This window comes from Mustela nigripes, chromosome 9 (genome assembly GCF_022355385.1).
Source record: "Mustela nigripes isolate SB6536 chromosome 9, MUSNIG.SB6536, whole genome shotgun sequence".
In the NCBI taxonomy this organism is placed as follows: Eukaryota; Metazoa; Chordata; class Mammalia; order Carnivora; family Mustelidae; genus Mustela; species Mustela nigripes.
In genome coordinates, this window is record NC_081565.1 from 20,699,290 (window position 1) to 20,724,390 (window position 25,101).

Here is a 25,101-nt window from a genome sequence, read left to right on the forward strand (position 1 = left end):
GATCTTAACCAGATGCTAGCCAAAAGAATTCATTATTAACATCGTTTTTGTTCCATTGGTTTTCACACTAAGAAGATTTGAACACAGATTTGGATTTCATTATTTTCAAGGATTTTCTTTTTATGTTAAAGATTAAGTAAATCATTCATCACAAAAATCACTTAAGTGCAGAATAACCACCAATAGTGATGGAACATACCAACACCTAAGAAAAAGAACTGAAAGCTTGAGTTCCTTACCTATAAAACATAAAATGAAGGGCTTAAAATAGATAATCCCCATGTTCCTCTGGTTCAAACACTGAAAAATTAATAATTAAAAACCTAGCAACCCCTTATATGATTTAAGACAGTACTATCCAGGGCACCTGGGTGGTGCAGTCAATTAAGCATCAACCCTTGGTTTTAGCTCAGGTTGGGATCTCAGGGTCCTGAGACTGAGCCCCTTGACATGCTCTGCACTAAGCAGGGAGTCTGTTTGAGATTCTCTCTTTCCCCTTCTCTGCTCCCTCCCCTCACTCCATGATTGTGCCTTCTCTCAAATAAATAAATAAATAAATCTTTAAAAAAAAAAAAAAAAGAGTGCTAGCCATTGGCAGGCTACAATAAACTAGAGTAACTGATTTCTAAAGTATGCAAAATCATTCAAGTTTCTAAATATGTATTTTATTATAAAAGATAACCAAACTATAGAAAGTATGCAAGAAGCATAATTCATAATCCCAGGACATTAAAAATGTTGGCATTATTTTATTCTAGTCTTTTCCTTATTATGCATTGCTTTACATGATTGTCATTACTGAGCAGAGAGGGAGGGAGGGGAAAATGGAAGTGAGAAAAGCACTTTTTTTCAAAAACTTGAACATAAATTTATGACACGGATTTTTCATGTTGCTACAAGGCTGACCATGATGCGTCCTCACTGCTACCACCACCCAATGACCTGTCCGACCTCATCCCTTGCTGCTCTCCTCCTCCTTCACTCTATTACAGCCCTTCCTCTTCTTGTTGTTCCTAGAACACATTAGGCACATTTCCAACTTTGTCCCTTTGTACTTGCTTTTCCTTCTCCCTCAAATGTTCTTCCTCTAGCTACCTGCATGTCAAGCCCTTTCACTTATTTCAAGTCCTTACTCAAAAGTCATTTTCTCAGAGAAAGAAGGCAATCTAAAATGTCAAGCCCTCGCCCTGAAATTTTTTGTATCTTCCTTCCCTTTTTTTACCATGTTAGCACTCACCTCTTAACATGTTATCTCATGTACTTATTTTCTAACTCCTCCACTAAAATTAGAGGTCAATGAGGGCATGAATTCTAGTCTTTGCTGATTTGTCAGCACCTAGAAAAGTACCTAACATGTAGCAAATGCCCAATAAATATTTGCTGGATGAATTTAAATGGCTATATCCTATTCTATCAAGTGCTTACACCAGGATTTATCCAGTAATTCCCCAACTGACAGATATACTGGTTATTGCTAATCTTTTACTACTCTAAATAATGCTCTGATTTAGGGGTCAGAAAGCTTTTTCTGGAGAGAGACAGTAAATATTTTGTTTTCCAAGGTTTCTGAAATACCTACTAAACTCTTCCATTGTAGCACAAAAACAGCCACAAAAAAACAAATGGTTGTAACCGGATTTGGGCTACAGATGGCCAGATACAGCTTGTGGTCTCTGATCTCTGCTTCATGTTTCGCGGCATGTTGTTGTACATGTATCTTTTTCCATCCTTTCAATTAGTAGAATTACTAGATAAATGGGTATAGATGTATTTACGGCTCTTGATACATTCTGTTAAATGCTTTTCAAAATGATAATCACAAAGAAGTTGAGGAACTGGGACACTGACACACTGCTGATGCAGTATAAATTGATACAGTCACTCTGGAAAACTGACAGTCTCTACTGAAGCTGAGCATGTATACCCTATGACTCAGCAATCAGTCAGGACACTTGTTTTCCTTCAGGAAGATGGTGTTAGATACTGGAAGGAATACAAGGTGTTCCTATAAGGTGCTGATAAAGTCCAGCTTCTTGATAGGAGTGCTAGTCACATTTACGTAGTTTGTAACAATTCATCAACTAGATACACAATTTGTTTATTATTGGCACATGTATTATATTTTGAAGGGGTTCAGAAGGTGCCAAATACGTCACTTTGGCAATTACTTTGGGCTGAAAGCATGTGAGAAATAGCAAATGCAGGAAGGTCTCTCTGACCTCCCTCTTTCTACCTAAAAGCAGGTCATAAAATTTCCCATGCGAAAGGTGCCCTTCTTCTGCAGGAAGAGAAGAACATTCTTAGGATTAGAGACTGGGAGATGATGCCAAAATTGATCTGTAAAAATATACCTATCAAAATAACCCTTATCTTCCATTAGTTTCCCCCATATATTTTCTAATCACTGTCTCACAATTTATGGCCTCTAGCTAAAACTCCTTTGTCTAGTCAATTCCCCACAAATATACTGATCCTTTGATTAAAATATATATAAACTCTCGGGGCGCATGGGTGGCTCAGTTGGTTAAAGCCTCTGCCTTCGGCCCAGGTCATGATCACAGGGTCCTGGGATGGAGCCCCGCATTCATCGGGGTTCCTCCTCTCTGTCTGCCTCTCTGCCTACTCGTGATCTCTGACTGTCAAATAAATAAGTAAATCTTTAAAAAGTAAATAAGCAAATAAATAAAATAAAATATATATAAACTCTCAGTTCTAACTGCTCATTCAGGTCTTCATTTGCCTTATGAAGACTTCTATGTGCATGTAAAAATATTATACCAAACACCTGTATGGTTTTCTCCTGTCAATCTGTTTAATTTCTTAAGCCAAGCCACAGAATCAAAGAGGGTAGAAGAAAGTTTTTCCTCCCCTACACTTTCAAAGTTTAAAAGAACAAAAAAAGAATTCTGTATACCCATCAGCAATATATATGGAATAACTTCCTCCCTTCCTTTCCCCTCAAGAACAACGGGCATTATCTCATTTTATATTTTTGCTAATTTGATAGATTTAAAAAATAAATAAATAAATGAATTAATGGGGCACCTCAGTCATTAAGCATCTGCCTTTTGCTCAGGTCATGATCACAGGGTCCTGGGATGGAGTCCCGCATCAGGCTCCCTACTTAACAGGAATCCTGCTTCTCCCTCTCCCACACCCCTGGAACACATCCCTCTCTCGCTGTGTCTCTGTCAAATAGATAAATAAAATCTTTAAAACAAATAAATGAATGAACGAATGAATGGATTAGGAAACAAAACAAAGGAACATGGGAAAAAGACAAATGAAAAACCAGAGTCTTAAATATATAGAACAAACTGGTGGTTAGCACTGGGAAGGTGGGGGTGGAGAGAGATGGGTGAAACGGATGAAGGGGATTAAGAGTACACTTTTGGTGAGGAGTACTGAGTAACACAGAACTGCTGAAACTAATTTGATTAAATTTGAAACTAATATATAACACTCTACGTTAATTATACCGGAAGAAAGAAAGAGAGAAAGGAAGGAAGGGAGGGAGGGAGAAAGATAGATGGAAAAACAGAAAGAAGGAAGGGACTCCTCAGTGGCACAGGCCGTTAAGCCCCCGCTCTTGGTTTCGGTGGTCATAATCTCAGGATCATGAGACTGAGTCCCACAACAGGCTCTGCGCTCAGCTCAGAGTCTGCTTGGGATTCTCTCTCCCTCTGCCCCTCCCATTCCTGCTCGCTCTCTCTCCCCCTAAAATAAATAAATAAATATTTTTAAAAAGGAAATTGAAAGTAAATGGATTGCTGTATTATTTTATGTTTAATTTTCAGTGAAGCAGATAATTGTTCTTCAGTTTACCTATTCTTCCCCAAAGTTTTAATTCTCTTGTAAATCATTAAAATTAAAATAATACAGTGCCAACAGGACCTCAACTCTCTATCACTGCATTTTCTTGGAACTGTTGCCTTCCTTTTTAATTTCATTTTAAAAAAAACTTAAAAAATTTAAGTTTTCACATAGCCAAATTGAGTGACCTTTTCACCTACATACACTTTTTTCAAAAAACATTACGCAGAATTACATTATTTCATTTTTAACAAAAATATTGTTTCTTATTACATAATGTAGAAAGATATGCTTACTTCTCAGGCCTATAGTTTGCTCTTAGAAAGACAAAATGTCTATTTTGATATTGGAAGGCATCAACTAAAAAGGTATTAAGGCAAATCTATAGAATGAATTTTAACTCTAAAAATTATTTATTTATTTATTTATTTATTTTTTGACAGAGGGATAGAGATCATAAGTAGGCAGAGGCAGGCTGAGAGAGAGGGGGAAGCAGGCTCCCTGTTGAGCAGAGAGCTGGATGCAGGGCTCCATCCCAGGACCCTGAGACCATGACCTGAGCCGAAGGCAGAGGCTTGATCCACTGAGCCACCCAGGTACCCCTAAAATAATTTTTAAGTAAGAAAAACCCCAGGGGTGCCTGGCTGGTTCTGCCAGTAGAGCAAGCAACTCTAGATCTCAGAGTCATGAGTTTGAGCCCCACATGGTGGGAGTAGGGGGTAGAGCTTACTTAAAAAAGAAAAAAAAAGCTAGATATTTGAGGCAATTACTTTATTAATGGAAAGCACATATTTTATTATTTATCAGTGTATAAACACATCACTAAACAAATACTAAGTATACAGGAATAATCTGTGTTAAGACTTTCATCCATCAGAAAGAAGTCAGCTAGATGGGCCACCTGGGTGGCTCAGTGGGTTAAAGCCTCTGCCTTTGGCTCAGGTCATGATCTCAGGGTCCTGGGATCAGCCCACATTGGGCTCTCTGCTCAGCGGGGAGCCTGCTTCCTCCTCTCTCTCTGCCCGCCTCTCTGGCTACTTGCAATCTCTATCAAATAAATAAATAAAATCTTAAAAAAAAAAAGCCAGTTAAGGAAAAAAAAAAAAATTACATATCAAGAATATATTCACATATACTATATTCTTAACAATATACTCAGAATGATTTATAAAAATATATACTTTTCATTGATTATATTCACTTGTATTACATATATTCAAAAGGAAAATATTTACAGGAAGGTTAAACTATCACATAAAACTATCAGCTTTCAGAAAGAGAACATTCCTTAAAATGTTGCTCTGAAGGTAGAATGGGAATACTTTCAGCTAAAATTTCACAGAAATCTTCAAATGCTATTTAAACAAGGTTTGGTAAATCCATGCATTAGACAGATTTTTCAGTTGGGGGATGGAACCTTCCTCGCATTGGTTGTAGGAAACTGGCCTAAAGCTGCAAAACTTCAGAGCCAGAAAGCTTAAAAGAATTTTCTGGGGGAGAGAAACAAATTTCTCTCTATCTGCTTGTGTTTATCCAGATGCCAGAAAAGGATTCTTGGCAGATTTCCATAAGGAACTGAATTGCCACCTTTATTGAAATTTAACCACATGTGGGAAACATTTTCTCTAAAAATAATTAAAATTTTAAGTTTTGTCCAAGAGATAAACTTTTGATATACAAAAATCCATTAATGCAGCGCTCCATTTTTTCAAGATGTCAGATAAAGTATGCTTATTATTGAGCCATAATTGTGGTGAAAATGTTAATAACCCAAGTAATTTAGAAAAGAACTGAATTCTCCAAAACAAATATGTTGACTTATCACTATATTATGGAGAAGATAAACTCGAAAAACTATTGAGAATCAAATTACTGTGTATCTTATCCCCCCTTTTTTACCTAATAAGATATTTGTTCCCTTTGATCAATAGGAAAAAAATTTCCAAGATAATAACAAAAAAAAATTATGCAAAGAATGAACAAGGAGTTCAAAGCAAGCTGAACAGTAGCAAAGGCTTAGTTTGGACTCCCCTCAAATCTCACAAAACAGATGAAGTAGACCAAGAAATAGACCCATACATATGCTCAATTGTTTTTATACAAAAATGCAAAAACAATCCAATGGAGGAAGGATGGCTTTCTCATCAAACGGTGCAGGATCAACTGGACATTCATAGGCAAAAAATGAACCTAAACCTAAACTTCACACCTTAAATAAAATTAACACAGAACAAACAAACAAACAAAAAAATTAATACAAAACAGATCAGACTTAACTCTAAAATGCAGAACGTGGAGCACCTGGGTGGCCCAGTTGGTTAGGCACCTGCTTTTGGTTCAGGTCATGATCTCAGGGTTCTGGGATCAAGTCCCACATTAGGCTCCCTGCTAGACGGGGAATTTGGTTCTCGCTCTCCTTCCATCCCTCCCCCCTCCAGTGATGATTTTTTTCTCTCTCAAATAAATAAAATGTTAAAAAATAACGGAAATAAAATGTAGAACTTAAAAACATGGAGAAAACAACATAGGAAAAAATCTCTGAGATCAGGGGCTAGGCATAGAGTTCTTAAATTTGATACCAAGCATAATCATTAAAAGAAAAAACTGGCAAAATTTAAATTAAAATCTTTTGCTTTGTGAAAGCCCATGTGAAAAGGATTAAGACAAGGTACAGACTGGAAAAAAAACTTGCAAACCATGTACCAGACAAAGGACAAAGGACTAGTAACTAGAATATATAAAGAATACTCAAAATAGTAAAAAAAAAAAAAATTTTAAACCCAATTATAAAATAGGCAAATGACATAAAGAGACATTTCTCAGAAGAGGATATACAGATGGTAAATAAGCACATGAAAAGATGTGCTATATTAGCCACTAGGGAAATGCAAGTTAAAAACCTGTATTACTACACATACATCACAATGCATAAAATAAGAAATAAGGGCAGTAAATGCTAGCAAGGATGTGGAGAAACTGGATAACTTATGTATTGCTGGTAGGAATATAAAATGATACAATCACCCAGAAAATGTATGACAGGTACTTAAAAGACTAAACATATTATTACCATATGATACAGCAGTTATGCTCTTGAGTATGTACCCCAGGAGATTACAAATTTCGTTCAAAACAGCTTTAATTTTTTTAGGATTTTATTTATTTAGTTGAGAGAGAGAGAGAGAGCAAGAGAGTGGGCACAAGCAGGGAGGAGAGAGAGAAACAGGCTCCCCACTGAACTGGGAGCCCCATATGGGGCTCTAGCCTCAGACCTTGGGATCATGACCTGAGCAAACACTTAACTGACTGAGCCACCCAGGTACCCTTCATAACAGCTTTATCTGTAAGTCAAGAAATGGAATCAACCCAGATGTCCTTCAACAGATGAAGTTAAATAAACTAGGATACACCCATGGATTACTACTCAGGAATAAAAAAGAACAAACTACTGGGACGCCTGGGTCCTGGGATCAAATTCTGCGTCTGGCTCTCTGCTCAGCAGGGAGCCAACTTCTCCTCTCTCTGCCCCTCCAACTGCTTGGTTTCCTTCAATAGCATTTACTGCTCCCTCTCAAATAATAAATACAATCTTTAAAAAAAAAAAAAACTGATAAATAAAACAACCTAGATGAATCTCCGAGGAATTGTGCTTATAGCCAATCTCAAAGGTTACATAAGATTCCATTTGTATAGTATTTTTTGTTAAACAACAAAATTTCAGAAATGGTTGTCAAAGCTTAGAAATAGGCTGGTAGGATGTGAGCAGAATAGAAGGACTGGGAGAAACAGTAACATACGTAGGTGATAAAATATACTATACTGATCCTAATACACACAATTGAGTACCAATAAAACACAGTATGAATACAAGTGGTGGATTGTATCAAAGCCAATATATTTATTAGGGCTACCATAACAAAATACCAGATTGGATGGCTTAAATAACAGAAATTCATTTTCAGTTCTGGAAAGCTAAAAATCCAAGATCAAGGTGTCAACAGGTTTGGTTTCTTCTGAAGCCTCTCCATGGCTTCCAGATAGCCAAGTTCTCACCTTGTCCTCACGTAGTCTTTCCTCTGTACACAACATCTCTGGTGTCTCTTCTTTCGTCCAAACTTCCTCTTCTTACAAGGACAGCAGATTGGATTAGGGCCACCCTAACAACCTTGTTTTAACTTAATAACCTCTTCAAAGGCCCTACCTCCAAATACACTGACATTCTGATGTGCTGGGGTTTCATACTTCAACATATGAATCTAGGGGGAATACAATTCAGCCCATAACAGTTAATATCTTCGTTGTGATATTATATAGTTTTGCAAAATGTTACCATTGAAGGAAACCAGGCAAATAGGCAAAGAATCTGTTATTTCATATAACTGCAAGTGAATCTACAATTATCTCAGTAGAAAACAAACACAGAGATGGGACAACAGTTAACAGAAGACATGATATTCAACAAAATTAGGAGATAAGGTAGACCCATGAACCCCAGGTGAGTGGACAGAACTAAAATATACATAAAAATAGAAATCCAATCAAGAAATAGGCAGAAGCCATGAATAGACATTTCTGCAAAAAGACATCCAGATGACCAACAGACACATGAAAAAGTGCTCAACATCACTCGGCATCAGGGAAATACAAATCAAAACCACAACTAGATACCACCTCACACCAGTCAGAATGGCTAAAATTAACAAGTCAGGAAACAATAGATGTTGGTGAGGATGCGGAGAAAGGGGAATCCCTCCTACAGAGTTGGTGGGAATGCAAGCTGGTGCAGCCACTCTGTAAAACAGCATGGGGGTTCCTCAAAAAATTGAAAATAGAGCTACCCTACGACCCAGCAATCACAATACTGGGTATTTACCAGATACAAATGTAGTGATCCAAAAGGGCACATGCACCCAAATGTCCACAATAGCCAAACCAGATACCAATGTGTGATCTGAAGGAGCACATGCACTCGAATGTTTATAGCAGCAATGTCCACAACAGTGAAACTTGGAAAGAACCTAGATGTCCATCAACAGACGAACAGATACAGAAGATGTGGTATATATATACAATGGAATACTATGCAGCCATCAAAAGAAATGAAATCTTGCCATTTGTAACGACAAGGATGGAACTAGAGGGTATTATGCTGAGTGAAGTAAGTCCATCAGAGAAAGATAATTACCATATGATCTCTGTGATATGAGTAATTTGAGAGGGAGAATGAGGGGTTTGGGAGGTAGAGAAGGAAAAAAATGAAACAAGATGGGATCAGGAAGGAGACAAACCATGAGAGACTCTTAATCTTATAAAACAAACTGAAGGTTGCTGGGGGGAAGGAAGTATGGAGAGGGTGGCTGGGTTAAGGACATTGGGGAGGGTATTATGTGCTATGGTGAGTGCTGTGAAGTGCTTAAGTCTGACGATTCACAAACCTGTACCCCTGGGGCAAATAATACATTATATGTTAATAAAAATAATTAATAAAAAATAAACATACAATTACAAAAAGAAAAAGAAGGACATTTTCTTCCTTTATGTTGAAAGTTAACATACAATCAGGGGTGCCTGGGTGGCTCAGCCGGTTAAGTGTTGGACTCTTGATTTTGACTCTGGTCATGATCCTTGGGTCGTGGGACAGAGCCCCACCAGGCTCCACACTCAACAAGGAGTCGATTTGAGGATTCTCTCTCTGCCTCTCCCCTGTGCACATGCACTCTCTCTAAAATTTAAAAAAAAAAGAAAAGAGAGTGCCCAGGTGGCACAAATGGTTGAGCAACTGATTCTTGGTTTGGGCCCAGGTCATGATCTCAGAGCATGAGAATGAGCCCCCAGTTGGGCTCCATGCTCAGCTCGGAATCTACCTGAGATTCTCTCTCCCTCTCCCCCTGGCCTCCTACTTGTGCTTATTTGCTCTTTTTCTCTCTCGAAAATGAGTTAAGTCTAAAATATATATATACATATATACAATCAAAAAAGGAGAAATAATAAGTGAACAATTTGCTGATATTCCACAATTTCACAAACAGAACACACATATGTAACCAGCAACCGGATCAAGAAACAGAACATTACGTGCCCCAGAAGCCTCTACTTTCTCCTCTCCAGTCACTACTTCCTCAAGGTTCTGGCTTCTAACAGAATTTGCTGATTTTACCTGCTTGGCAAATTTATATATGTGGAGGCACACAGTGTCAACTCTTTTGTGCCTGGCTTCTATAGCACCACAAAGGTCTGTAAGATTCATACATAATATGTAGTTACAGATTGTTCATTCTCATTGCTCCACAGTATTCCACTGTTATGAATATAGAAAAATGTATCCATTTTGATTCAGTCTCCTATTGTTGTGTAACAAATCACCCTACAATTAAATAATTTAAAATAATTCTTCCTTTCTCACAATTCTGTGGGTTATCTGGGCAGTTTTTCTCCTGGCTTTACATGAATTTGCTCATGTGACTACTTTTAGGTGGAGGGTCAGGTCAGCTGGGAAGTCAAAGATGGTCATACTCACCTAACCTGGCAGTAAGTGCTGGTCACTAGCTAGTGCACCTCAATTTTCTTTCACCTGACCTCTCCTACTTGCGTATTTCTTTATCTTGTGGTCTCTGGGCAATATTTCCCCTCCAATGTGTATGCATTTATCAAGCTTCTGCTGCAACACACTTGCCTAATGTCCCACTGGCCAAAATAAGTTAAATGGTTAAAATCAGAATCATTGTGCAAAGGGACAACACATGGGCATAGACACCAAGAGATGGAACTTACTTGGGGCCATGAATTTAACACTCTACCACACAGTATACCATTGTCATTTGGGCAGAACTTTAGTTTGGGAGATGTACATTTATTTTAGTAAGCATGTATCTTTGAGTAGAATTACTGAATCATAATACATGCACACTCATAGCTTCAGTAAATACTACCAAATAGCTTCCCAAATTGCTTATATCCACTTATACCTTTTTAATATTTTGTTTATTACTTTGGGGGTGGAGGTAGAATGGGAGAAGGAAAGAATCTCAGACTGTGCACTGAGTGCCAAGCCTGACATGAGGCTCAATCTCATGACCCCAAGATCATGACCTGAGCCCAAACCAAGAACTGGATGCTCAACCAACTGAGCCACCCAGGCATCCCTCCATTTAGATTTCTGTACCCATTTACACTTCCAACAGCAGTGCTTGAGAATTCTAGTTACTCTGCATTCTCATCACCACTTGATATTTTTCATCTTTTTCATTTAGCCATTCTAGTGGGTATGCAATACTACCTCACTCCAATTTTATTTGAGTGGCCATATTTTTTTAATATTTCACATAAGAAACAAAGGAAAAAATTTCATACCATGAAACTAAAAAAGAACTACCTTGGCTTACTTCCATCTCCATCACAGAAACCTTCTCCTAAAGTACAAGTAAATCCATCTAATTTAAACATGAACAAGCAGGGACGCCTGGGTGGCTCAGTTGGTTGGACGACTGCCTTCAGCTCAGGTCATGATCCTGGAGTCCCGGGATCGAGTCCCGCATCGGACTCCCAGCTCCACGGGGAGTCTGCTTCTCTCTCTGACCTTCTCCTCGTTCATGCTCTCTCTCACTGTCTCTCTCTCAAGTAAATAAATAAAATCTTTTTAAAAAATAAATAAATAAATAAACATGAACAAGCAAAAGAAATGCAATCTAATCCCATGTGAGGTACTATGAGAAAAAGATGTAAAAGAACTAAATAAGGTACTAATAGTCAATGAAGTAACATCACAGAAATATGGCCATAAAGTAGGTGAGAACAGTAGCATAATATTTTAATATTAAAGGAAATGAAAGTGATAGAAGCTATAAAATATACATCAGAAGTAGAAAAATGGGGAAGAAAGGGAATGGCCACACAACAAGAGCATTTACAAAGAGAAATGATAGAATTCAGGACAGAATAAGAAAGAAAAAAATCAGAAAGGAAGACAAAACTGCAGTTCCTGCTTAATAAAGGATTAAAAGGAAAAAATAGAAAAATAAAATAAAAAAAGATAAAAAGAATTTGAAGAAAGTTATAGATATAAAAGGCAGTCAAAGAAGATCCAACATACATGTAACAGGGGACCCCCCCAAAAAAAGAAAATGAGAGCAATAAAACAGATTAAATACTAAAATCTATGATTGATGAAAATATTTATGAAAAAATACTTAAGCCAACATTATAAAATCCATATTGTGTATCTGGAAAAATTAACAGAGAAGAGCCAACACTTAATAGATGCTCTAGCAAAATTACTACCTTTTAAAGATGAAGAAAAAAGTCTTTGGGCATCTAAGAGAACAATAAAGTCACTTAAAAAGAAAAGAAGATCAAAGTGGTATTGGACTCTGACAGTAACATTTTTTAGCAGAATTTTTTTTTTTTTACAGAATTACAAAATAAAATAGGACTCTGAGGCACCTGGGTGGCTCAGCTGGTTACGCATTTGCCTTTGGCTCAAGTCACAATCTCAGGGTCCTGGGACAGAGCCCCACATGAGGCTCCCTGCTCAGGAGGGAGTCCGCTTCTCCCTCTGCCCCTCCCCCTGTTCATGCTCTCTCACGCATGCTTACTCTTTCAAATAAATAAATAAAATCTTTAAAAAAAATGGGTAGGACTCAGCAAACTATGGCTTGTGCACCAAATCCAGCCCACTGTCTGGTTCTGCAAATAAAGTTTTACTAAACGCAATTATGCTTGTTCATTTACATACTCTATACGGCTGCTTTTGCACTGCAGTGGCATGTTCCACAAAGCCTAAAATAATTGCTATTTGGCCTTTCACAGTAAGGGTCTGCCAAACTACAACAAAATAACATATTTAGGAAACTTGAGAACAAAAATGTGAGCCAAGTATTTATATTCAGGCACACTGGCCTTCAAGTATAAAACCACAGATAAACAGTTTTAAACCTGAAAGACGACACAGTATTCACATGAGCCATTTATGAGGATTCAAAGAGCTTCAGACTATCAAACGCGACTACAGAAGTCTCAACATAAGGACTTGTGTTGTGTACTAAATAAACTTAACTGGAGAACCAAGACTAATGATAGGCAAAGGTGACAGAATAATATGTGATTTCTATGGGGGCAAACAGAACTGAGAAATCTTAGGGAGTAGGAATCAAGTAGTCTAGGGGCTCGAATATATCACACATATGTAGTGAAGTATGTCTGTATGTATGAAAGACAATGAGCAGACAAATACTATGAGCTGTACTGCCCCCCCCATTAATACACTGAGTTCCTAATAGCCAGTACTTCAAAATGAGACAATATTTGGAGAGAGGGTCTTTAAAGAGGTAATTAAAGTAAAACAAGATCATTTGGGTGAGTTCTAAGGCTATGGATAGATATCTTATAAGAAGAGGACACAGGTACATAGTGAACACATCTGAGGAAGACTGAAATTGAAAGCCAAAGGGGACTCAGAAGAACCCAACTCTGCCACCATCTTGATCTGGGACTTCTAGTCTCCAGACTTGGAGAAAACTTTGTTGTTTAAGGCATCCAGTCTGTCATACTTTGTTATGACAGCCCTTAATAACTAATACTGACTGGGGAGAGGAAGTTGTTCTGGCTGGGTAGGAGTTGACAAATATTGTTAACTCTGTCCCAGAAGTATGAAGTCTCAGAAAAGTAGAGCTTTTGATATGTGGTGATTATGTCTTAAATAATGCAATGATTAAAAAAATTTCTAAATAGGGGTGCCTGGCTGACTCAGTTGGCACAGCATTCAACTCTTGATTTTAGGCTCATGAGTTCAAGCCCTACTATGGGTGTGGATCCTACTTAAAAAAAAAAACCTAAAGAATAAATACATATAAGGAAAATAATTGCAAGAGAAAACTGAAGGGGCGTAATATTTTCAATGTGAAAAGGCCAAAAATGTTTAAAGTAGTTGTCAGTTTTGAGGAAAACCAAGAAGAAAGAAAACCCAAACAAGATATATCCTATTCCTGAAATTAAAATTAATTTAAAAAGTAAATAAATAATCCAAAACCAATCCTGCTAAGCAAGGTAAAGTAACTGAAGCAACTTTGCATAATTTGTTAGAATTTAAATTAACTTTTTTCCCCCAAGATTTTGTTTATTTGGCAGAGAGCACAAGCAGGAGGAGTGGTAGCCAGAGGGAGAGGGTGAAGCAGGCCCCCTGCTGAGCAGACAGCCCTGCACAGGAGACTCCATCCCAGGACCATGAGATCATAACCTGAGCCAAAGGAAGATGTCCAACCACCTGAGCCACCCAGGCACCCCAACTTTTTTTTTTAAGATTTTATTTATTTGACAGAGAGAGAGATCACAAGTAGGCAGAGAGGCAGGCAGAGAAGGGAAGGGAGGAAGCAGGCTCCCTGCTGAGCAGAGAGCCCCATCTAGGGCTCCATCCCAGGACTCAAGAGATCATGACCTAAGCAGAAGGCCAGAACCCACGGAGCCACCCAGGCACCCCTCTCCACTTTTTTTAAGTAAGCTTTACACCCCTCAAACTCACAACCCCCAAAGCAAAAACCACATGCTCTACCGACTAAGCCAGCTAGGTGTTCCTCAAATTAATTTAAAAAAAAAAAAAATTTTTTTTTTTTTTCAGGGCGCCTGGGTGACTCAGTCAGTTGAGCATTCAACTCTTGGTTTCTGCTTAGGTCATGATCTCAGGGTCCTAGTATCAAGCCCAACATCAGGCTCTGTACTCAGCAGGGAGTCGCCTTGAAGATTCTCTCTCTCTCTCTCTGAAATAGATAAATAAAGTTTTTTTTTTTAATTTTTTTGCCTGACAGAATCCCTGATGGTCAACAAACTAAAACATTTTCAGTCATCAAATGAAAAGATATTTCAATGGGTATTAATAGAATTCTGGTTCACTGTAATTTTTTTTTAACAAACAGGTAATAATTACTAGCAATTGCACATATATTATTTCTTGCCCTGCACCTAGAGCTATAGAAGCCATAGATTTCAAAAGGAAGAGTAAGGGTTAGTGGAAAGCTATTCTCCAATTTGTAGCTATCTAAGAGAGACTTGCTCCCTAGTGCTGAGCAGGCCAAAATTCAGGCAGGTAAGAGAGAAAATAGCTAGAGTATAAATGCATCATTTTACAGTAGACTTTTCTTTTTTCTTTAAGATTTTATTTGTCAGAGAAAGAATGAGCAAAAGCAGGGGGAGTGGCAGAGGCAGAAGGCAAGCTTCCTGCTAAGCAAAGAGCCCATGGGGGACTCTATCCCAGAACCCTGGGAACCTGCCCCAAAGGCAAACGCTTAACTTACTGAGTCACCCAGGTGTCCCAAGACTTTTAATGTTTTTAAAAGTTTCTTAAATGTTTTAATATCTTCTTAAAGTTTTTTAAAGTTCTATTTGTTTTTTCTTTTTTTTTTTTTTTTAAGCAGGCTCCACACCCAGTACAGAGCCCAATGCAGGGCCAAACTCACTGAGATCAAGTCCTGAGAAGAGACCAAGATGTTCAACCAACTGTGCCATCCAGGCACCCCTAAAAGTTGTATTTCACATGAAGTTGCACAATTTATCTTCAGGGTTCATATGATGTTACCTTTCTTCCAATACAAAAAAGAAGGTTATTGACATCCTAAATATCCCTTTGCTTTCTATACTGAAGTATGATAAAGTGTTTTGAAATACATTTTCTTTGTCACTAGAGCCACTGGTATTACAAATACGGAATAGTCAAAAGCCCTCCAACTGTTTAAGACTTTACAAAATACACTTGAATACTGTGTATAATTTGCCTTTCTCCAGAAAAGGGTATTAAACTTGTTGACACTGGATACAAAATAAAATTCAAAAATTCGCATCTTGAGTACTTTTGGTTTCTTGACCTTTATTTGAATTTGAGACTAAGCTTTACCAAACAACAGAATTTACACTGTAACTAGCCAACCACAGTCCTCATTATGGAATCTATGCAGTACATTTGTTACCTAGGAAACAGACCAGAGCACAGGCAGAGTGCAATTTCTGTACAGCAAAAGAATTCTCCACACATGCTGGTAAACAAAGTCCATAAATCAACTAATCAGAAGCCAAGTCAAGAAGTATCACATAAGAGTTAAGCTCTATGGAAACTTTTTTAAAGGGAAAAAAGAAACCTGTGGGGCTTCTTCGGGCAACTATGTAGATCTCTTAAGTAAATATTATGAGCAGGTTTCTTTACAAACACAAACTGTCAGAAAATAAACTGTTCAAAATAAATGGCTTCTCTCCAATCCTCAGCTTCTCTATTTTTGACAGTATTTAAGAGAAAAAGCTTCTTCAGAGCCAGCCTCGTACATCTGGTAGCAGAATATTAATCCAAGAATGAATTCCGCATTTTCCAAGAGCAGCATGGGTTTGTGCTGTTCTTAAACAATGCAGAACAATAAAGGCTGTAATGAGAGGTCACTGTCCATACTTCTCACAGTCAGACCTGCTTCTATACCAGGCTAAAAAAAACTTTATGAAAAAGAAGTATTTGAAAATCACAGGTCTATAACAAAGAATAAAACTGTTACTCTTCAGCTTTTCATTTGGTTATTACTAATGATAATACTAGTCCTTTGAGGGTTCCAGGTAACCTAAAATGGCCATTTTGAGTTTCCTTTCATGGTACCACACTGATAACTAACAACCAGGAAAAGTCTTTGGATTTTCTAGCCTATCAAATTTAACTGGACAGCTTAGCGTTATTTAAAAAAAAAAGAAAGTGGCCAATGTCAGTTTATACTGCTCAGCTATATTTAAAATCCAATTTTACAAATTCAAAATATCTGGAAGTACTATTTGTCATATCAAAAATATCAGAAAAAAATTTCAATAATTAAGAGAGCAAAATAATTTATACGCCTTCCTAAACACCAACAAACCAGAAGAGAAATCAGTTGAAAATATGTCAAGTTCTCTTGACGGTTTCTGATTACCCGAAAATATTAATGTTAATTATACAAAAAAAATTAATATCCACATATCAGAGCCAAAAATAAAAACAAAATGGAAAAAGACTGGCTGTTATCTTTTAGCCACCCCAGATGAAGACGATACACTGCCAATCCCAGAAAACTGTTATGCTTAACCACAAGTTGCCAAGCAATTCTCAATGCAGGCCACACTCTTAATACTTCATTTACACAGTGACTCTTTTTAAACCTTATACCTCTGATTGACAGTCCTATAAACACACAAACAAATAATTCAAGTTCTTGGCTTATCTTTTTTAAAACTTCTAAGAACTGAAAAATGAGTATGTAATCTAATAGCGGAAACTCTGCTGGTGTTTTCCAACTCCATCCCACCACTCCTAATAAAGCCTGAATAAATTTCAATACCTATGCTCCTTGGGCCATCCTTACTGAAAAAGAAAGAGGAACCTTCTTCAAGGGCCTACTAGCGCCTTGCACTAAGCCCTACAGCAGTCTAAATTCGTTTAACTAATCTAGATAGGAAGTCAACGCAAGAATAAAATTTGATCAAGTCAAAGGAACTAGTGAGATTAATGTTAGATGTAGTCTCTTCTAGGTTTTAAGGGTACAAAAATGTACACTCCAGATATTTACAAAATTAGGCATGCAATAACAATAGTCTGTTAATGTAACTAGGGCAAGAATCTAGGCTAATTTTTTCTCCTAGAAAAAGACTACTCTTTTCAGCACACTAAAATGGTCTCTTTAAATGACAAAAATCAGTTTGCCTAATTAAAACTGCATTAAAATTGTACATTGCTTTCTGATGAATCTCTACATCTTACTTGATGAAGATTTAAATAAATTGTTTTCCACCACAATGTTTTTAAGTTCAGATGTTTAAGAAAGCCTCTGTGTTCTGCATACAGCTGTACATATAACTGAGCACCCAAAAGTCTTTTTTTAATCTTCTTGATAACTATCAGATTTAAATTTGTCAATATGGATTCTCACACGCTGGGGGAGGGGGGCGGAAGAAGTCTCCAGAAGTGAGCACTAGGTTGAGAATAATACAAAGATAAAAATCCGTACCTGCATTAAAAATCTGAATCTGTAAAATTAAGTTTCTGGGCGCCTATTCAACTTCACTTATAATTTGAATATCTACAAATACGTATCAACTCTTCATAAGAAACTCACCCAGATAAATAATATAATTCGGAAATATCACCTACAGTACTTTTCAAAAAACTATATCCAACATGTACCACCCAATCGTTGGGTTTTATAGAGAGAGAAAATACATAAAAACAGACCAAAAGAGGGAAAGCACATCACAGGGAGGAAAATCAGTTCTAACATTCACGTTCTCCCCACATGCTGTGGAAGACCTCATATTTTAAACCAGCAAAAATAATGGTTTTCGCCTCAACGCAAAGCTAGATATTTATTGCACGCCAATTTAACCTCCACCGTGGAAGCTGTCACTGTCGCTTGTTAACTGTTTACTTAATAGGTAGAAGATTCTGTCATGCTAATCCTAAAAAGAGTCTCGAAAATAACAAAACTTTTACCATCAAACTTTAAAATATGTATATATGTCAAACAAATTTTGTAGAAATCACAGCCATGTTCGTCTTTGATTTGCCTGTAAGTCCCTACCTAACCTTAAAACCAGGAGAAAAGCCACCTGAAAACCTGAAACGGTCTGTGATTTGGGCTGGATCTCGGTCAGCCCAGCCTGCTCGCGCCCGGGGGAATACATTTGTCGATGTATTTGATAACAAACTCAAATCTCTGTGCGCAGCCTCCGATGGGGGAGGGGGCGGAAGAGCCCTCCGGAGAAAGCCCTCCTCCGTTAGAAACAATAAATAAGGGACCCGAGCGGTGCACGTTCCTCCACACACGCCCCACACGCACCTCAGCGTGCCTCCCGCGAGGGAAACAAGTCGGGCAAAGACCCGAAGCACCTCTCTGCCTCTCTCCACAACCATCTCAAGACTTGGAAACTAAGAGGGCAGATCTTTTCTTTCTCCTTCCCGCCCTCCTTCCCACCTCCAAACAGACCCGAGAGCAGGAGCAGGCGAGCCAGACCCACGCAGCGCGCCTGCGGCGGCGACAGGAGATGCTGGGCGGCGGGCCGGCCCCGCCGAGGCTGACCAGAGCCGCGGCCGCCCGCGTTCACTCCGGGAGCCCGTTCGGCCGCTCGGGGTCTCACCCCTCGCGCCCCCAAGCCCGTCGTCGGCGACGGCCAGGCGCCCGAGTCCGCTGCCCTGACTCTCGGCCTTCCCACCCCCCCCACCCCCAGAGGAGACAAAAGAGGGTTCAGCCGGGTCACTGCTCGGCTGCCGAAGGGGCGGCAGCGCGGACCTCAGCGCGGCCGCCCCCCACACAAAGGGGCTCCCCGGCCCAGGTCGCAGCGTCGGCGCGCTAGTCTCCGCCCCGCGCGCGGGCTCTCACCCACCTGCAGGTGTCTGTGCGTCTGTCCATAGGAACGCGGGCGGCGGGGGGGCCTGCGGGAGCCGGGGAGCCCGGGCTGGACGGGGCGGGACCGAGGGGAGGGAGGAAAGCGGCCGGAGGGCCGGAGAGCGAAGGTAAGAAGAGCGGGGAAGGCGCCGGGCGGGCGGCGGACGGAGGCGCGGGGCGGGGGGCGGGGGCGCCAGCCTGGCTCTGCCGACCGGCGCGCGCCGCTCCGTGCGCCCCGGGCTCCGCGCGCCCGGCTCGGAGCGCGGCGGGCGGGGGGCGGGGGGCGGGGCGCAGGCGGGGCGGGGCCGGCGAACGGGGCGGGGGCTCGGACCCCGGGCTCCAGCCGGCACCGGAAACGCGCCGTGGTCCGCGAGACCCACAGGAAGTGTGTAACGACACCTCCTACGAAGTGCTCCGAGCTCGCGGTCGTCGCTGCCCGGAGGTGGTGTGGACCGACCTTGCTGGCACACACCGGCGCGCACGAGCTCGGTCTCTGGGCGCAGACAGGTGTGGAACCCACGGTCCCCGCGACGTTCTAAAGTGGGCAGCACTCCGTCCTGCCGCGCGCGGTGGCCCGCGGTCCCTGCTGCCCCCGCTGCCCCTTTGGAGCTCCGCAGAGCTTCACCTGAACGCAGGGAGCAGACCTTGCAAGAACCTGCTCGGTTCGTCTGGTGTATAACACCTGCTTTAACGCACCGAGTCGAGTCACCTCTACACCCAGGCATGTACAGAAACACTTCCTACTGACACAACCCACAGTCTCCGCTGCCCAGTGGAAGTTCCCCATCCAACTACAATACTCTCATTCATCCCAGAGAGACAGAGAGGGCAGTTTAATGACACCTAAAACATACCAGGACCAGGGAAGCATACAAGAACACTTCGGTATCACAGAGATAAGGCAGGCGCCCTCCACCATTTCTTTATCTAGCAAACACTTTTATAGTACTTACTGTATGTGACTGGGGTTTACCCTAAGTGCTTAGGGAATATTAATTTATTTAGTGCCAAGAACTCTGCAGTGAGTGTTGTTAGCATTGCCAATTTATGGATAAGGAAATGAGGCACAGAGGAATTAGGACATCTGCCCCAATATCATACAGTAGCTGGGAAAACCCGGATTATCCCAGGCGGTTTGGAACCAGATTCCATGCTCAACTCCCTTTCTACTTACAGCATTAAGTATCTCCAAAATAATAATAGTGATAATAAACAACATTTAAAGCATACCTGACTGATTAGCCAAATGTGCTGCTTTACATCCTGACCTTACCCCACTGTGACAAGGAAACCTCAGTCCCTCTCACCCTTGAGGTACATGAGGAGAGAGAAGAATGTGAGGTAGATAAAGAGACTAACTTCAGAACAAAAGAGAAAGGATTCTTAACACCTTGCTCTGTCAACACTCCTTCTGGTCTAGGCTGACTTACAAAAAAAAAAAAAAATCTATGTAAGCATTTTTGACAAAATAATGTCTGTCCAAAAAAAAAAAAAGTTAATTGCCACATATTTCAAATGTGTAATCCTGGAGAAATTGGGACCTTAAGCGCGGCTGGTGGAAATGTAAATGGTGCAGCCACTACAGAAAACAGTGTGGGGGCCCGTCAAAAAAAAAAAAAAAAAAACATAAATTACGATTCAGAAATCCCACTTCTGGGTATATATCTAGCACTTAAAGCAGGAACTTGAAGAGATAATCACACACGCATGTTCACTGCAGCATATTCACAATGGCCAGGAGGTGAAAGCCGCCCCAATGCCCATAGATGAATGGATAGACAAAATATGGCATATACATACGATCGAATATTATTCAGACTTTAAGAAATCTTATATTGCTCTATTAAAGAAAGAAATCCTGTCATATGCCACAACATGGATGAACATAGAGGACATTCTGCTGAGTAAAGCAGACCAATCACAAAAGGACTACTGGAATACTATATGCTTCCACTCACATGAGATAACTAGAGTTGTCAAAATCATGGAAACAATGTATTATGGTGGTTGCTGGGAACCAGAGGAGGGGAATATGGGGAGTTGTTCCATGAGTATAGAATTATGGTTTGATGCAATGAAAAAGTTCTGAAGATCTATCACACAACAATGTGAGTGTAGTTAATACCATTGAACTATCTTCTTAAAGGTGCTTAAGAGGATAAAATTCATATTGTGTGGTTTGTTTGTTTTTTACCACAAATAACTTTTTAAAAATGCAATCTCATTTAAAGGATATATCCAGGGCGCTTGGGTGGCTCAGTGGGTTAAGCCTCTGCCTTCAGCTCAGGTCATGATCTCAGGGTCCTGGGATCAAGCCCTACACTGGGCTCTCTGCTCAGCAGGGGCTGGCTTCCCCTCCTCTCTCTGCCTGCCTCACTACCTACTTGTGATCTCTGTCAAATAAATAAATAAATAACCTTTTAAAAATATAAAATAATAAAAAAAAATTTTAAAGGATATATCCATCATGATGAATTTCTTTAATGATGCAGGCTTCCAGCGATGATGGGGTACCTTGAGGAATAAACTATCTCTCCTGCTAAGAACTGGAATTATAGAAGTTGTATTTAAAACAACAAAACAACAAAGGTTTTGAGGTTTTGAGCAGCCAAGAATTGAGAGTCTAAGAGCTCAGCAAGAAGGGGAAACACACTGAAGTGACTCCTACATTCTTGACTACTTTTCTTTCTTAGGGCATTGTTGATTTGTGTCTAGGAGTATAGAAACCAAACAGTGAGAAACATCCTAGAATTTTTGACAGTCTGATCAGGCTACAGATAAAAAATTTGGAGGTCAAGTCTAGCAAGACAGCTTGGACTTGAAAGCTCTGGGAGGTGGGGGGAGGCAGATGGAGAGATCATGACCTAAGCTGAAGGCTGACACTCAACGGATTTGAGCCAACCAGGGATCCCTCACTGGTGAATGCTAAAAAATATTTAAATGAAGAAATTAGGGGTGCCCAGGTGGCTCAGTCATGATTCCAGGATCCTGGGATGGAGCCCCACATGGGGCTCCTTGCTCAGTAGGAAGCCTGGTTCTCCCACTCCCACTCCCCTTGTTTGTGTTCCCTCTCTCACTGTGTCTCTCTCTGTCAAATAAATAAATAAAAATAAATAAATAAATAATGAAGAAATTAGACCGATTCTTTCTACTCCCTTTCAGAGCACAGAAACAGAGAAAACATTCCTAATTCATTCTATGAAGACAATATTACCCTAATCCAAAACCAGACAAAGACATTGCAAGAAAATTTCAGACCAGTATCTCTCATGAACATACATACAAAAATCCTCAATAAGATATTAGTAGATTGAATCCAACAATGTATAAAGAGAACTATATGTCACAACAGTCATAGTCTGTTCAGGCTACCATAATAAAATACAGGTCTTCCTCAACTTACCATGGGGTTGTCCCAGTAAACCCACTGTAAATTGAAAATATCATAAATTAAAAATGTGTTTAATACCCATAACCTACCGAACACCCTAGTGTAGTGTAGCCTGTGTTAAATATCCTCAGAACACTTACATTAGCCTGCAGCTGGGCAAAATCTCCTAGCACAAAGCCTATTTTAGAAGAGTGTTGATGGGGTGCCTGGGTGGCTCAGTGGGTTAAGCCTCTGCCTTTGGCTCAAGTCATGATCTCTGAGTCCTGGGATCGAGCCCCGCATTGAGCCCCACGTCAAGCTCTCTGCTCAGCAGGGAGCCTGCTTCTCCCCTCTCTCTGCCTGCCTCTCTGCCTACTTGTGATTTCTCTCTCTGTCAAGTAAATAAAATCTTAAAAAAAAAAAGAGTGTTGAATATTTCATGTAATTTATTGAATACTATACTGAAAGTGAACAACAGAATGGTCATGCGGGTACAAAATGGTTGTTAGGTGTATCAGTTGTTTGCCCTTATGACCAAGTGGCTGACTAGGAGCTGCGACTAACTGCTGCTGACCAGTGTCATGAGAGTATCACACCACATACCACTAGCCCAGGAAAACATGAAAATTCAAATTTCAGGGGCGCCTGGGTGGCTCAGTGGGTTAAGCCGCTGCCTTCGGCTCAGGTCATGATCTCAGGGTCCTGGGATCGAGTCCCGCATCGGGCTCTCTGCTCAGCAGGGAGCCTGCTTCCCTCTCTCTCTCTCTGCCTGCCTCTCCATCTACTTGTGATTTCTCTCTGTCAAATAAATAAATAAAATTAAAAAAAAAAAAGAAAATTCAAATTTCAAAGTGTGGTTTCTACCAAATGTCTAGTGCTTTCACACCATCATGACTTTGAAAAATTGTTAAGTTGAACCATCATGAAATCAGGGATCCTCTGTACCAGAGACTGGGTAGCCTTTAAACAATAAACTTTATTTCCCATAGCTCTGGAGGCTAAGAAGTCCAAGACCAAGGCACATACAGAGTTAGTATATGGAAAGGGCTTGATTTCTGGTTCACAGATGGTACCATCTCATCATATCCTCACATGGTAGAAGGGACCAGCTAGCTCTACTAGGTTCTACTAAGGGCACTAATCCCAATCACAAGGGCCCCACCTTCAAAACCTAATTACCTCCTGAAGGCCCCACTTCCTAATACCATTGTCTTAGGGGTTAGAATTTCAACATATGAAATGGTGGAGTATGAACATTCATATATAAACAACCATATGGGATTTATTTCAGGAATGCAAGGTTGGTTCAACATTCAAAAATAATTAATGTAATCTACTACATCAACAAGCTAAAGAAGATCATGTCAACAGATGCAGAAAAAGCATTTGACAGAGTCTAAGACCTACACATGATAAAATCTCTCAGTAAACTAGGAATAGAGGGAACTTCATCACCTTGATGATGAATATCTACAAAAACCTTACAGCTAATGGTGAGAAACTAGAAACTTCCTCACTAAGATCATGAACAAAAATGTCCCCTCTCATTAATGTTTTCAACATCATACTGGAAGTCCTAGCTAATGCAATAATACCACAGAAGGAAATAAAATGTAGAGAGATTACAAAGGAAGAAATAAAATTATGTTCACAGATGACATAATTGTCTATGTAGGAAACCTGAAAAAAATGACCAAAACAACAACAACAACAACAAAAACCAAAAAAACCCACCTTTCTGGAAACTAATAAATGATTATAGTAAGGTTTTAGGATATAAGGTTAATACACAGGGGGCACCTGGGTGGCTCAGTTGGTTAAGCCACTGCCTTTGGCTTGGGTCATGATGCCAGCGTCTCAGGATCAAGTCCTGCATTGGGCTCCCAATTTTTTTTATTTATTTGACAGAGAAATCACAAGTAGAAAGAGAAATAGGCAGAGAAAGAGGAGGAAGCAGGCGCCCCGCTGAGTACAGAGCCTGATGCCAGGCTTGATCCCAGGACTCTGGGATCATGACCTGAGCCGAAGGCAGGGGCTTTAACCCACCGAGCCACCCAGGTGCCCCTACCTTTATTTCTGATAGGCTACGCTAAACCTGTCTGGTACTTCTTAGCAATAATGACCGCAAAGGGGCTGCAGATGATCTAATCCAACTCCTTCAGTTACAGACGTGAAAACCAGGGCCCTACAAAAATATTTTTCCCCAATATCCCAAGGCCTCTTAGTAAGCGACTTCATGTTTTAGTGACTAGCACCCAGAACTCCTGTCTCCCAATATTTTCATTTTCCCAAAGCTTTGATACTGTTTGGAGAATGCAAAGGAAGGCGGCTTTGATAGACTTCAGTGGAATACAAGCCTGCTGGCAACACGTGACCAGAATCTTCAGACAGCTAGGAATGACCCGCACGTACAAAGGTAACTGTGAGGCTGTCACCCCAAAGGCAACCCATCTGGGCTTCTGGATGGGCAAGTCAAGCCTTCAGATTCTATTCAAGGCTAATGTCCTAGGAGATTTTTGTTGGATAGGGATTTTGTTAATTTTGGCC

The 25,101-nt window shown here is 40.1% G+C and overlaps 1 protein-coding gene across 3 annotated transcripts in view; it reads right to left on the reverse strand.

Moving 5' to 3' along the window:
• KIAA1958 (KIAA1958 ortholog) overlaps positions 1-19,360 on the reverse strand; it is a 160,946-nt gene extending 141,586 nt beyond the window's left edge. For all 3 annotated transcript variants that reach the window (XM_059411046.1, XM_059411047.1, XM_059411045.1), the window contains exon 1: positions 19,183-19,360. The gene's annotated coding sequence lies outside the window, so the exon portion shown is untranslated. The remainder of the gene's footprint in view (positions 1-19,182) is intronic.
• Positions 19,361-25,101: the final 5,741 nt, after the last annotated feature.